Source organism: Tuber melanosporum (assembly GCF_000151645.1).
Source record: "Tuber melanosporum whole genome shotgun sequence assembly, scaffold_177, strain Mel28".
Classification (NCBI taxonomy): Eukaryota; Fungi; Ascomycota; class Pezizomycetes; order Pezizales; family Tuberaceae; genus Tuber; species Tuber melanosporum.
In genome coordinates this window covers 80,963-93,855 of record NW_003298838.1, presented here as the reverse complement: position 1 = coordinate 93,855, position 12,893 = coordinate 80,963, and positions in this window count along the sequence as shown.

Here is a 12,893-nt window from a genome sequence, read left to right as displayed (position 1 = left end):
GTCTGCCTTGAACATATGGTCTTTTAGCTGTGTTTTTTGGTATTCACATTTCATAAAATTTCTTTCGTCTGCTCCCCCAGATACCTTAACTGTACATCTTATATCTAACCTAACAGAAGTAAAGTTGGCTCGCGTGCTGTTGTAAGAAATGCAGGTTGTTGTGGCCAGAAGGTTGTATCCAGCTATGTTAGCAAGTAAAGTGTCTTCGTGTTGGCAAATCAATGGCTAAAAAGCAATGTCAGTTGTTATTGGATCTGTGTGGCTTAAGCGCATGATCACTTGGCAATGGCATCCTCCAGAGGCTTAGATGCCTCTTTTATGATATCCTGCCCCCTCCATAATTTCTCTTCAATCCCCTCACATCTGTTCCTTCTCTACAATGCTTCCCCTGCTTTTCCCCTCCTTCATGTACCCTTTTCTCTTCCTTCTCTACTCTTTGTCTTCCTTTTCCACACAACCTCACCTGCCTGTAGACAAGAAAAAACAAACATAAAACAGAAATTCAAGAAAAGAAATTTCCACAAGTTACTCTTAATTTGTTTTTTTTAAAAAAGGAAAAACCTGCCTCCTTGTTCCAATGGCTTATCCTTACCGAAACAGTGAGGTATTGATACAACTCAGAAAGGGAAAGTAAATACACTACTGCCATACCTGTGTGGAAAACATAGCCCTTCTAATTTGCTTAGACATCCCCCTACAGTGGTCAATATGTACTAGGATTAGAGTCAAAAACAAAGAGGTGTTCAACCCACTGTCACTACCCTTAAACTAGAGGAATAAGTGTAAGCTATCAGCCACTAATTGTCAATTAAAGTCATAGAAGATAAAGTCAAAATATGTATAGTGACTAGATGGGATCTGACGAGGAGCCCCTCATTTGAAGTGGTGGTTCAGGATTCAGCATAATTCTAATGTTACCTACAACAAGCTCTCTAAATCTATTAGGCTAACATTTAGACTTAAATAGGAGGATGTGAGGCCAATATTCCATACACCAGGTTGTGGTGTTGGTTGAAGGATCCCCTTCATCAAACCTCTATCTATGTATCATGGCGTGAGGAGATCAAGGCCTACATTATGACACATGCCTTTGATCCCGACCCCCTGACAGACAGCCAATTGGAGTTGATAATGGATTATGCCCTCTCGTATCCACCTGTCAACAAGCACCTCGCGTTCGCTAACGCCAAGCTCCACACTGACATTGTCAGTGAGCTCTTGCATTACCCCATAATCCTCATTATGGACTAAGTAAAGCCACTCCTGGCAACAATGTAGTATTAGGAGATGGAGCAGGCTAGTGGCAGTGAGGTCATCGGACCTCTCTGTAAGTTTTCTTCCCCTGTCAACTTCCATTACCTTCACTTTAACAATTATATTACAGGTGGAATTGAATTGCTTTTCTCCTTACTGCCGACGGGTAGTAAGAATCCATAATGTTCACAGAATTTGTGCTCTCAATCCAAGGCATCCATTCCTCAGCCACCCTTGGTTTGTCATAATCTCTGGCCATGAAGTCTTCACAGGCATTAATGCACCAAGCATTATAAATCAGCGGGGGATGGTTCACAGACAATGTGTGGAGGAGGGCATTTGAGGCTCCCAGTCTCTAATCAGGGCAGCTGCTGACAGATCACATGTACTCCATCCAGCAGATGAACCACATCTTCCTCTCCAGCAAATCAACCTTCTCAATAGAGATCATGATATTCTGGCATGTCTCATTACTGATGCTGGCCGACATCCCTTAGACCTTACAGTCCAAGCGACACCCCTATCTCAAGGAGAGGAGGAGGTCCATACCCTGGAGCCTGTCAATCGTAGTTACTCACTTTTTTGACAGTGTGGTCTGGGATCTATTCGGCCAGGGGGCAGATACCACTACCGCTATGTAAGAGGAGGACGAAGGGGAGAGAGGCCAGGATGCAGATTTAGTAGGGGGCTTGCAGGTGCCTAGTTGCATTGGGGCGTTTGTGGTCATGGAGCACATTATAAGTTTCTCTATCAAGTCAGCTGTGAGCTAACATGATGATCTGAACACATGAGCTAGTCACTCACAGGTGATGAGGAACCATCTACTGCTGGCCACTTGACTCAATGCACTCAGAGGCCCCCACACTTGTGTGTAACGTACCTACTCAAAAGCTCGTATCAGCTTTAGTCTGAGATGTGAGAGTTGGATCCTGGGCATTTGTAGCCGTCTGTACCAACAGGGCACAGATCTCCTGTGAACGTTCTACGAGAGAACCCTTTGTTTGAAGTGTCGGTGATGGAGGCAATCCAGGAGGTAGCCAGGCTCCCACAAGGGGAAGTGCCCAGCACAGCCACACTGCCATGCTCTCTGTTATTTGTATTGGCTCCACGGCCTCCCCTCTTATTGCTGCCACTGTGGCACCTCTGTTCCCAGCACTCCTGGCATTTCCAGCATCCCCTGCTCCTGTAACTCCAATACCCAAACAGGGTAACCAAAACTTGTAATGCTCAGGCTGACATCATGTAGGAGGATGGTTAATCCATTTTTTGTTGCCGAATTTTTTAGGTTGGAAGATTTCTTTTCTGTCTGAGAAGTTGTCTTCTGTTTACTTTCTTTTATTTGATGCTTTGGGGATCTGCTTGCAATTCACATTGGTTGATATTTGTATCCTTTCAAACCTGGTTAACATTCTGCAATTCTAGTAGCTACTACAAAGATCCTTGTGTAAAAATCCTAATGCGTCCCATTCATAGCCAAAAAACAATAACATACATACACCTCACACTTCCATCAAACCCGATATGCCCAATTGTGCTACATTTTAATTCATAAGTTTACAAATTTTCTCTGGCGTTCAGTGAGAACCTCATGCAGGGCCAAGCATATGCTAATTTATTCTGTCAGCCAACCGCTTGTTTGGACAATTTGTCTAGATGCAGATACAATGCTGAAGGTAATACCTGATGATCTGTGAGATTTAGGTGTGGAACAAATCAAAATAGATCCAGTAGCTCTACAGGTACACTGTAGAATTGGCCATCACTACATGGGAGCTGTTTACTACCAGACTCGTCAGAGCTACTCGGGACACTTCTGAAGCAGCTCTGCACTGGCAGGATACATACCACTACATACACTGAACTGGTTATTGAATAAGACACACCAGTGGACCCAGAAACCCTTGTCATAAGTAACTGTTGACATCTGAAGTCCCAAAATTCAGATATATTTGATGATAACGAATTGGACATAAAATCTATTGCTGAGGACAATGCTACTCCTGATAGCACTACATCAGTACTGCATCATCAGTTAGCAAAAGCAGATAGAGAGAGAAATAATCCCATAAAAACTGTGCAAATTTCAACACTCTTTAAATCATGGGAGAGGGCTCTAGCCTGGAGGATGCCAGGTGTCCATTGATGGTTAATCTGCAGCGGGCCATACACTTTGCTGACATTTCCATCATCAAGCCTCACACGACATTTATCCCAGCTGGCCAACCAAAGTGCTACTATGCATGATGTCAGAAGGTCGAGTCCAGCCAGTAAATCCACGACACTACAACCTCAGCACATCTGGTGTGATATTGTTTCATGGAGGAATACTGCATCAGATGCAGAGGGCGCTATAGTATTACTGGCAATGACTGTGATTCTCTGGAACAGACATTATATTGATGTGTCCCAAATTGTGGTTGCTTTAACCTCTCAGGTAAACTGAGTTTGTATTCCTGCAATTGATGAGATTTCAGATGCAGGACACATCGAGCCTTCAGAGGAGAGTATTAATACGGTAAGTAGAAAAACAGAAAATATCACTGCGTGATTGTGGGTGGTGTAATATAGGGTAAAGATAGGCAATTGGCATTCAAGGATAAGATCAGAATTTCTTTAAAGTATGGAGAGCATGATTGTGAAATTATATACTCGTCCTGATGGTGATCCCATGGCTGTGGTATGCCGGATAGACTACCTTCTGGAATAGGATAGATTTATGTGTGCCCTTGAGGTGTATGAGGTTGGCACCCTGTTGACAACATAACCCTTTCCAGCAATGATTAATGTTGGTTGAATCCCTGCAGGGAATACTGTTGTGATTGATGGTGCCCCAGATAGGTAAGGCCGCATAGGAAATATACTTGGAAGGCAATAGAATATGAGGGATTGCCGAACCAGATTTTCTTGAACATATCAATGGCATAATAGTTCAAGTAACTGGGGCAATACTGTGCCTTACCGTGGCAGTATGGCAAAGTAGAGTATATATGGATCAGGACAACTTCAAGCCAGAGATGGTTGGAGGTGAGTGTCCTATAAATATGCAATTTCATTTGTGACCAAGGCAGCTCACTTGACTGCAGACCTTGTTATGTAGCTGCGAGCTAAGTGGGCAGATTTTCCTGGAGAGGTACTCCAGATGATTCTGAAGAAGGCCTAGCAGATTGTCTGTGCAAGAGTAAAAAGCCTGTACTACAAGCGAGAACATTGCTGCCAGGACTACAAAGTCTACTTTGCAGCATTAGCAGTCGTGTTATGTGATCCAACACCAGGCAGAAATCCATGACATTGAACTGAGTGTGGTCCGACTCATGTTGGTCTGCACAGAAGTGACGTTGTTGCGTGCCAGGACTGCCAAAACGATTCATAGGTCATGGACTAGTATTTATATATCACAAATGACCTCCCCTCCCCATGTACTCTGCTTTCCGCATTCGGAATTCTGTGAGTCTGAATGGCTTCCCAGAGGTTACCAAAGGATGGGGGAAGGACAACGTCACAAGTCTTAAACAATTTCACAGCATTTTGCTTAGGTTTGAGAGTTTGGAGGATGGGGGAGTGCACAAAGTTTTGAGCATTAGTGAGGCTAATGAGTGTGTAATGGACATATAAAGTACCAAAAGAAATACAATTTCATTTTCTGTAATAGGATATGCAGTGCGATAGTGTTTGTGGAGGAAATTGATAGTCACAACATGAGGGTGCCAAAGAAAGTTAGTCAGAACCACAAGGAGATCCATGTGATCAGAAATTAGTAAACATCACAAGGAGAAAATCTGAAAGAACAAACAGCAGCTAGCACAACATGGGAACAACATCGTGAGTCATTTACTGTGGGTCAGATGGCATCTGGACTCTGTCATGATAATACATAGTAGTATCTAGAGAGAAATGGGAGCTTCCTGATAGTATTTGAGAGCATTACAAATTGAGTGAAAACATGGGGTGCAGGGAGTAGGAGAGGGATAGTGTCTGGGTATAGATGGCAGAAAAAAGCTCAACATGGCAGGAGATGTAAGGAACGAGGCTTTCCAGATGTCGAGGGTCCAGATCTAATGTTGGGACGGATGGTGCCTGAGTCAGATGTCATGCAAAATAAAGGTAATTTCAGGTGTCACCCAGAGGTAACAGCAAAAGGTTTGACATAGCATGTGTGCTAGCATGGTACACCAGACATAGCTGGGGGGTAACAGGAGTGCACCAGATGCCATTGGAAGGCTGAGAACACAAGGGATTCGTATTGGATAGAGATTGGTCAAGGTACCTTAAAAGAAGAAAGCCAGGACGTGACATCAGATCAACATTGTGTACGGATTCTTTATTAGCATTCCCTAGGTCCTGTGTGCTAAGCACAAGGAGAGCCTGAAGTGTGATTATAATTTTCACTGATGCATATCACTGCAATAATATGACATTGTGCCCTGTGTAGCCGTAGTTGTCTATTCATTCTTGTCAATTATTTCATGGTGAATGAGATACAATTGGCAGAAGGTTGAGCTCCTTCTTCTACTGGGACTGGCAATATTCTCACGGTATATAGATGGCGAAACTAGGTTTCTTGCAATAAACAACTGATGAGGTGGATAGTTTTTGATGTGGTCCTTAGACATGCTCTCCATCTCCTTGCTTCCTAGTTTTATTACCCCTCTTGCAGTCAATTGTAGACACTGTTGTTTGTGTCAAGTAATGAATCTGGACTATAAGTGGAGTCCTGTTATTAGATTATCTGATGAGCTCATTTTTCACAAGATAGGTAGGCCTCCTCTTGGGTGGATTTCTGGCCTGCTTATTATTGTCACCATGAAGATAGAGTAAGAGGTCCAGCACACCCTCAAGTATGGTGTTTGATTAGAACTAGATGTGAAATGTTTCATCGCTATCAATGAAGACATTGTTTCCATCAGATATTGGATTTCCTCGCACATTGAGCAAACTTTGTGGATTATCCCCTGTAGCTTCAAGTATATATTGAAATCCAAACTCTAGTAGATGTCTCTTAAGCATGGCTGATGAGCCAGATATATCACAAGAATCTAATTCAGTGAACTTTATACTATGTGCATCAGGAGAATGACTATGAATTCAAGGATAAATTCCAGCTGCCTTTCCTCACTGTACACGTCTGAAAGGCCTAGCCCAGATACTGTGAACAGCAAGCTGACCCACCATCTCATTTCTTGAACCTATATATCATTGATCTGTAACTGAAAATACAACTTATCTAGAGAACTTGTAAAAGAATAAACCTTGTAGTATTTGTATAGGAGCTAGGCTATCAGTGGGAGTATATGTGAATTGTACCTATTGGACATCCTCCTATTTGATATCTTTACATTTGACCTCCACTAGTATAGGACAATTCACTTCAAAGTCTTCTCCTTTGACCTGTTCATGTTTGAGGTTTTCTGTTGGAGAATACTGATAGGACCAGGCATTGTTGTGTCTCGGTGGGCTGCAGCACACTATAATGTTATCCTTAATTCACAGAACAGATACTCTATGATGACATACAATGCTCAAAGTAGAAGGACTTAAGCCAAATAATGTGCAAGTGAGTCTCTTAACATCTTATTCTAGTTGTTAATCACTTGATGCGCTGCATCATCAGTCTACTTTATATGAGGTACTAGATTTGCAGATGATGGATTGACTAGAGAGTTGAAGATAGGACTCAATCTGTGCAGGTTGAGAAGGATCAGCCTGAAATCTTGGTAAAGCAGATTGCTAACAATGGGTCTTTCGCTGTTTGCCTGCACAGCTTGCAAAAATATCGATCTACTTGGCTCAACAAGCAACTCAAGGATAGCTTATTTGTACTAAGTTTACAACAATCAGGGCATGTTGTGTTAATATTTCTCTGCTAAAAGTTTAGTACAATCTAATAAATTTCTCAGGGTACAGCACTGTCTCTTGATGCTTTTAGTATGATGATGTATTACCAGTGGATAATATTTAGAGCTATGATTATTAGAATTTTGAGTATCTTTTGGGCAGGTTAGAGATAATAGACTGATGTTGGTAATACAGTAGATGCTCCTGCTTTTCAAACAACTTAGTGTACTGGATTGCAGATATTGTAGACTGTCCAAATGTAGTAGTGGATACCCCAGTTTCGGGAATGACGTATTAGTTGGAGTCGAAAGTATGTGAGGAAAAGTGAGATAATGAGGAGCACAAGCGAAAAGAGATGGTATTTGGGTTCTTGCTCGGTAATGATACAGATTATAGTACAATTCTAGTCACTCGAAGGCAGGAATCTATATCTGCACTACAGTTCAATCAATGAAGATAACATATAGTGGAGTTATGAGTAGTAGAGTTATCAGCAGTGTTGTCTATTGTGCAATTGCAGATTTTGATTCTAATTCTGAGATAAAATCATCTCCATCTAACAGCCAGGCTTAGCCTGCTTAAAGAAATATACCGGCTTATTTTCTTGGTTATTTGAATCCTAAAATGAGGACTAGAATGGTATGAATCAGGAATACCAAAGTGGGTATTTAAATTTAGTCCTATGTTTGCACATATTATAGGATGTATAGTTGGGCACATGGTTAAACCTGTGATTAGGCTATTGGCTTTGGGATTTGGCTTAGAGTATATGGTTGGACTTTGGCTTTTAGTATATAGTTGAGCATACTATAGAGGGTATGGTTGGGTGTAGATTCAATAACAAATCTCTAGTTATATTACTGAATCAGGGCAACACAGTTCAATTTCTTCACTCAGAACCTTCCAGTATTATCAGATACTCCTGTTAACTTCACAGTAGTATAGCCATACCATGATTTGTCAGTTGTAAAAGAAACCATCTGGTGGCCATTTGCCACTTTCCCCTTAACTGAACCCTCATATATTCTATAGACAGATTGCAGTCAACCATAGCAGAAACTTATATAGTTTGATGGGTGTATCTCCTCTTGTTGACTATTACTAGGCTTAAAGTAACCCTTTAAGCTATAGCTCATGACACTTGTGACTTTTAACAGGGTAGGATGAGGTTATTAGCCACCATGCCTCCATGCTACTTCTTTTCCAAAGCTTAACCACTCATGCATTAGTGATCTGCACAACCTGCAATTCAAATGGCCTACAAAGTTTGGCAGAAGAAAAAATAAGGTAATTTCTACAGAAGTCTTGTATAACAAGGTACTTTCAAGATAGGGTAACCTTACTTCAGAGTCAGGTAACTCTAGTCTAAAGATAGCAGAACAGCCTACAGAGTCCAACGGAGTAGAGTAACTCTTATTGGACTCATACTCAAACAATTCGGGATAACTTCCAAATTGACCAACTGGGTTACCCTAACTATTCAGCTAACTACCATCCTATTCCAGTACTTAAGTACCTCTAGCATAATATAGATTGTCTTACTAAGGTACCTAACCAGTAATAGCTGGATTGAGTAGACTCTTGTCAACCGCCATTCCTATCACAGTAGTCTCATTGACTCCAGCATAGGTCCAGGTTTGCCTCACTGTAGTAGTACTTCTTGGAGTCTTATCACACCTATATCACAATGCAATGATCAGTCTAAAGTAGCTAAACAATATGGACCTAATTGTACAAACAAGGCATAGATTTCAACAAGTTCCGGATCACAAGGTACTTGTTCAGCCACTCAGATACTAGCCTCCCACGGGAGAATTAAATCTGGCAAAGCCTTTATTCTGACCTTGTTTCCATCATTTGTGATTTCTAGGTTTTCATTGCTGCAGAGTATCCAGTGTACTCTGACATCTAATATTAAAAGTTTTAATTAAGCCTGTTCCACTACAATGCTCTGTCTCCGTTACAACCACAGTCAAAGAAAAAAACCACACTATATTTTTGACTAAGAGTTGCTCCAATTGGCTGAAAACCTTTTCTCACTACCTCGCCTTTATCCTTCATTTACGGAGAAAGACTTCTCTCATCCCACTATGGAGCCTGATAAGAAGAAAAGCAGATAGACAGGCAGAAGTGCCACTCTCCCTGCCCAGAGGACAGAAACCCCACCCATGATCAGGCCAGCCGCCTTTGGCAGTCAGTCCTCCTTATCGCCAATTGTTGGGTCCCCCAGGCCTCCATGCCGTCCATATAAAACCAATAGTGCAGTAGTTCTACCTCATCCCTCCTGGTCATTCCATAGGTTTGCAAATGCGGAGCCCCTATTGACACTAACTACTTTCAATATTTTCATTTTTAAGATGGTGGTACATCTGAACTTTCAGGAACTAGACCCTCAACCATACTTCGTCAGCTTTTGTAAGATACTGCGACATATATATGCTGATTAGAGGAAAGAAGTTGATGGGCTCTAAGAGCAAGTCAACAGCCTGACTGATAGATGGAGATGTTATAGGACATTGCCATTTCAATACAAGCATCTGTGACTGCATTTACCACCAAGCCTGACCCAGCAGCCCTCCTACCAGCTAAGGCAGAGTCTAACTCTGCCCCCCCACCCCAGGCAGCTCCATTCTCTGTCCCGCTACCTGTCCTAGTTGGTGACTGAAATTGGGCAACTTTGGTCAGGATGGGGAAGATGAAGGCCCCTAAATCAAAGCCTACCATTGTGGTCAATCCATTTCCCCCTACCATCACCTTGGCTCTCAAGAAGGGTATTACCATAAGGGAAAGGAAGTGTATTATCAAGCAGGATAGTACTCCGCTTGCTGTCAATACAATGGAACTTCATGATAGTATCAACAAAGCCCTTTCAGCTATCCTTATTTAATTAGTCTCTCATATAGGTGATGATGTCCACATCATTACCATAGAAAATATTAAGGCCACTACTCTGAACAGTGAGGTCTCTGCCTTTATTCACCTACTCCCAGGTACCATCTTTGTATACTTGAACTCACCTGTCACTCAAACAGTTATGCACAGTCTACCTACCACCCAGTCACTTGTAACCATTTTAACAGAACTTACTACTTTCAACTCTGGGCTTGCTCTCACCCCCCAATTCTGGTGACTCACCTCTGATGATGCAAGCTACAACAAACCTGCCTCCTCTATTGTCATCTCCATTACTTGTCCCAAGGCACCCCTCTTTCTTGACCAGTAACTGCCAGCTTTCTTCTCCACCTTCAGGACTGAACGCAAACTATGCTTCAACTCCTACACCCAATGCTCCATCTGCAATGGCTTTAGACAGCATAACAAAATAGACACCTCACTACTTTCTCACACTACTAGGGACAATGCCTTCACCCCGCTCCCTCTACACAGTCCTCGGGTTGCTCCCGCCCCTACTACAGTAACTAGAGTCTTCTCTATCTGATTATTATTTCTTTCCTCTCTACCCTCAGGTAATGGAGTGCTGTTTCTTCACATACTTTCTTTTTGTGTGAGTCATGGTATAGCTTCTCACACATGATTTTCTCCCAAGATACTGGAAGAGGAGGACTAGGAGCAGTGGATGGTTTTTGTTGTTTGTTTGTTTGTAATTAAGGTTTTGTTTATTACATAGCTCATGCTGCCTGCAAATTCTTGTACCTTAATAACAAATACATAATATAAAAGTAAAATTAATAAAAATAAAAATTTAGTCAAGCCAGTTCCGCAGGTATCCTACCACTGGGCAAGTAGTGAGTAAGTAATGTTTAGCGCATTTTGCAGGCAGGTGCAGTAATACCGAGCATGGAGTTAACTAAGTCACTTATACTACAATGTATGCAATTTGTACACCGACTTTGCAATATTGTTACACTGAGAGCGCTGGTTTTGCGACTTGGGGATGCTGAGCTGGAGATAAATAATAGGAAGCAAAATGTTGAGCTCTCGGCATGGTGAATTGATTCATTCAGCTGACTCTGGCAGGCACACATGACACTTTGTACAGAATAGTACTAGTATGGAACTATAAAGCCAAAACACTTAGGCAATTACTCACAGTTTGTATACATTATAAATAATATTTCAAAGTTATACAAATTGCCAGCAGATTTAATATTCATCACTGTACATGAGGATTCTCTGTTATAACAAAATAGCTTTATGTACAACTCACAAGTGTACAAGGTTTACTTTGACTACCTAATTGCCACTTAATTACTCTTACTAACCCAGATTGAATGTGATACAAAGCCGGGACTTATGCTTTCTAACATGGCAGATTTTTTGGATAATGTATAGCAAGTACTTTACGGGACAGAAAATAGATCTAATAGTAGATGCTAACTTTGTAGGGTGAATTAATCATACTATGATCTGCTTAAGCAGCACAGAAATCACTTATATATTACATGCAAGGTGATTCAAGATATATCAGGAGCTAAGGTACTGCAAGCCAGTGCTAGTCAGGAGTAAAATTATATGAATCTCAGGACAGATTATAGGCTACCAATGTACTAACCTTTTACAAAGGACTGAAAACTGTTTTGCAGGGCAGAAATAAATATAGACCAATGGCCCTACTCCAGATCCAGGAAGAAATTGTACAAAGTGTCTGAAATGCCATAAAATATAAGCTGGTTCAGGCGAATTGAGTTCTGTAAAACTATAACGAAGGTTATGATGAAAATTGGTAGGCCATGCAAGGAGAGCTCTAGAGTTAGGTGTGTAGCTAGACATTACAATATCAAGTCCCTACAATGGACTAATCAGCTGTTCTTGGCCTTGAAGTATGAAATTGAAGGACAAAATCAATTACAGGGAATGGATACTTCATTCGATTACAGCCAAATATCAATTGCCCCTGGCCTGCCTTTTCTTGAGTCAGATTCTACAGGCCCTGATCATACATGCCAGCTGACTTTAGACCTGATGGCTGACAGCCCCTTGAGCTTTTCTTTATCTTGTCACCACTCACTTACCCTTGTGTCGTCTCAAGAAGCTCATAGGCTACAGATGCAATTATGTAATGGGCAACTGGACTGACTTCAAGGAGTGTAAGGTGCTTGTGACTGGGAACATGGGAGAGAGATTAGGGTCATATAAAGATATACAATAATAGAATCAATTATTTAAACTATGATATGATGCAATAGCTGTTTACAAGAATAACTGTAGGCAATGCGAAGGGTGCAAAAAATAGAGAGTGGCATTATCATGAACACTACAAAGTGGGAACACTATCAGAGATCACTCGTCAGACATCTAAAGTCGTCCGCAACAAATTAAGACTTAATATAATTGAATTTGTGTGGCATGACAAGATTGGAGCAAAACTAGGACAAATTATGTAAATGTACTAGGAGGAACAGTAGCAGGCATGTAGGAGGAATCTAAATGAAGGAGCCAGAAACAATGTAACTCCCAGCTGACCAGTTAAAAGTTGTGGTATTCGAAGTGAATGGGATAATTGGTGGTATCAAAGGGGAATGAGGATAAAAGCCATATGAAATGAGAAAGGAAGAGGCTGGGAGCGGTTGTATCATGGAGGTGGCACCTGAGATCAGATATCATCAATAGACACTGGTAAAAGATAGGAGAGCACTATATGATATGATATGAGGCTCTAAGATCAAATGTAGTCAGGATGTATGCCACATAGAGGTAGGTATCAGGACAGTGTGAGGACATAGGAATACATATAATATAAATTACAAGCCAACCTGTGTGCAATGTCACCTTACAGCCAATAGTTAGGACCTGTTTGGTGCACTATGACTTCATAGCGTATGCGTATTAGCCTCCTCGCTGTCAAG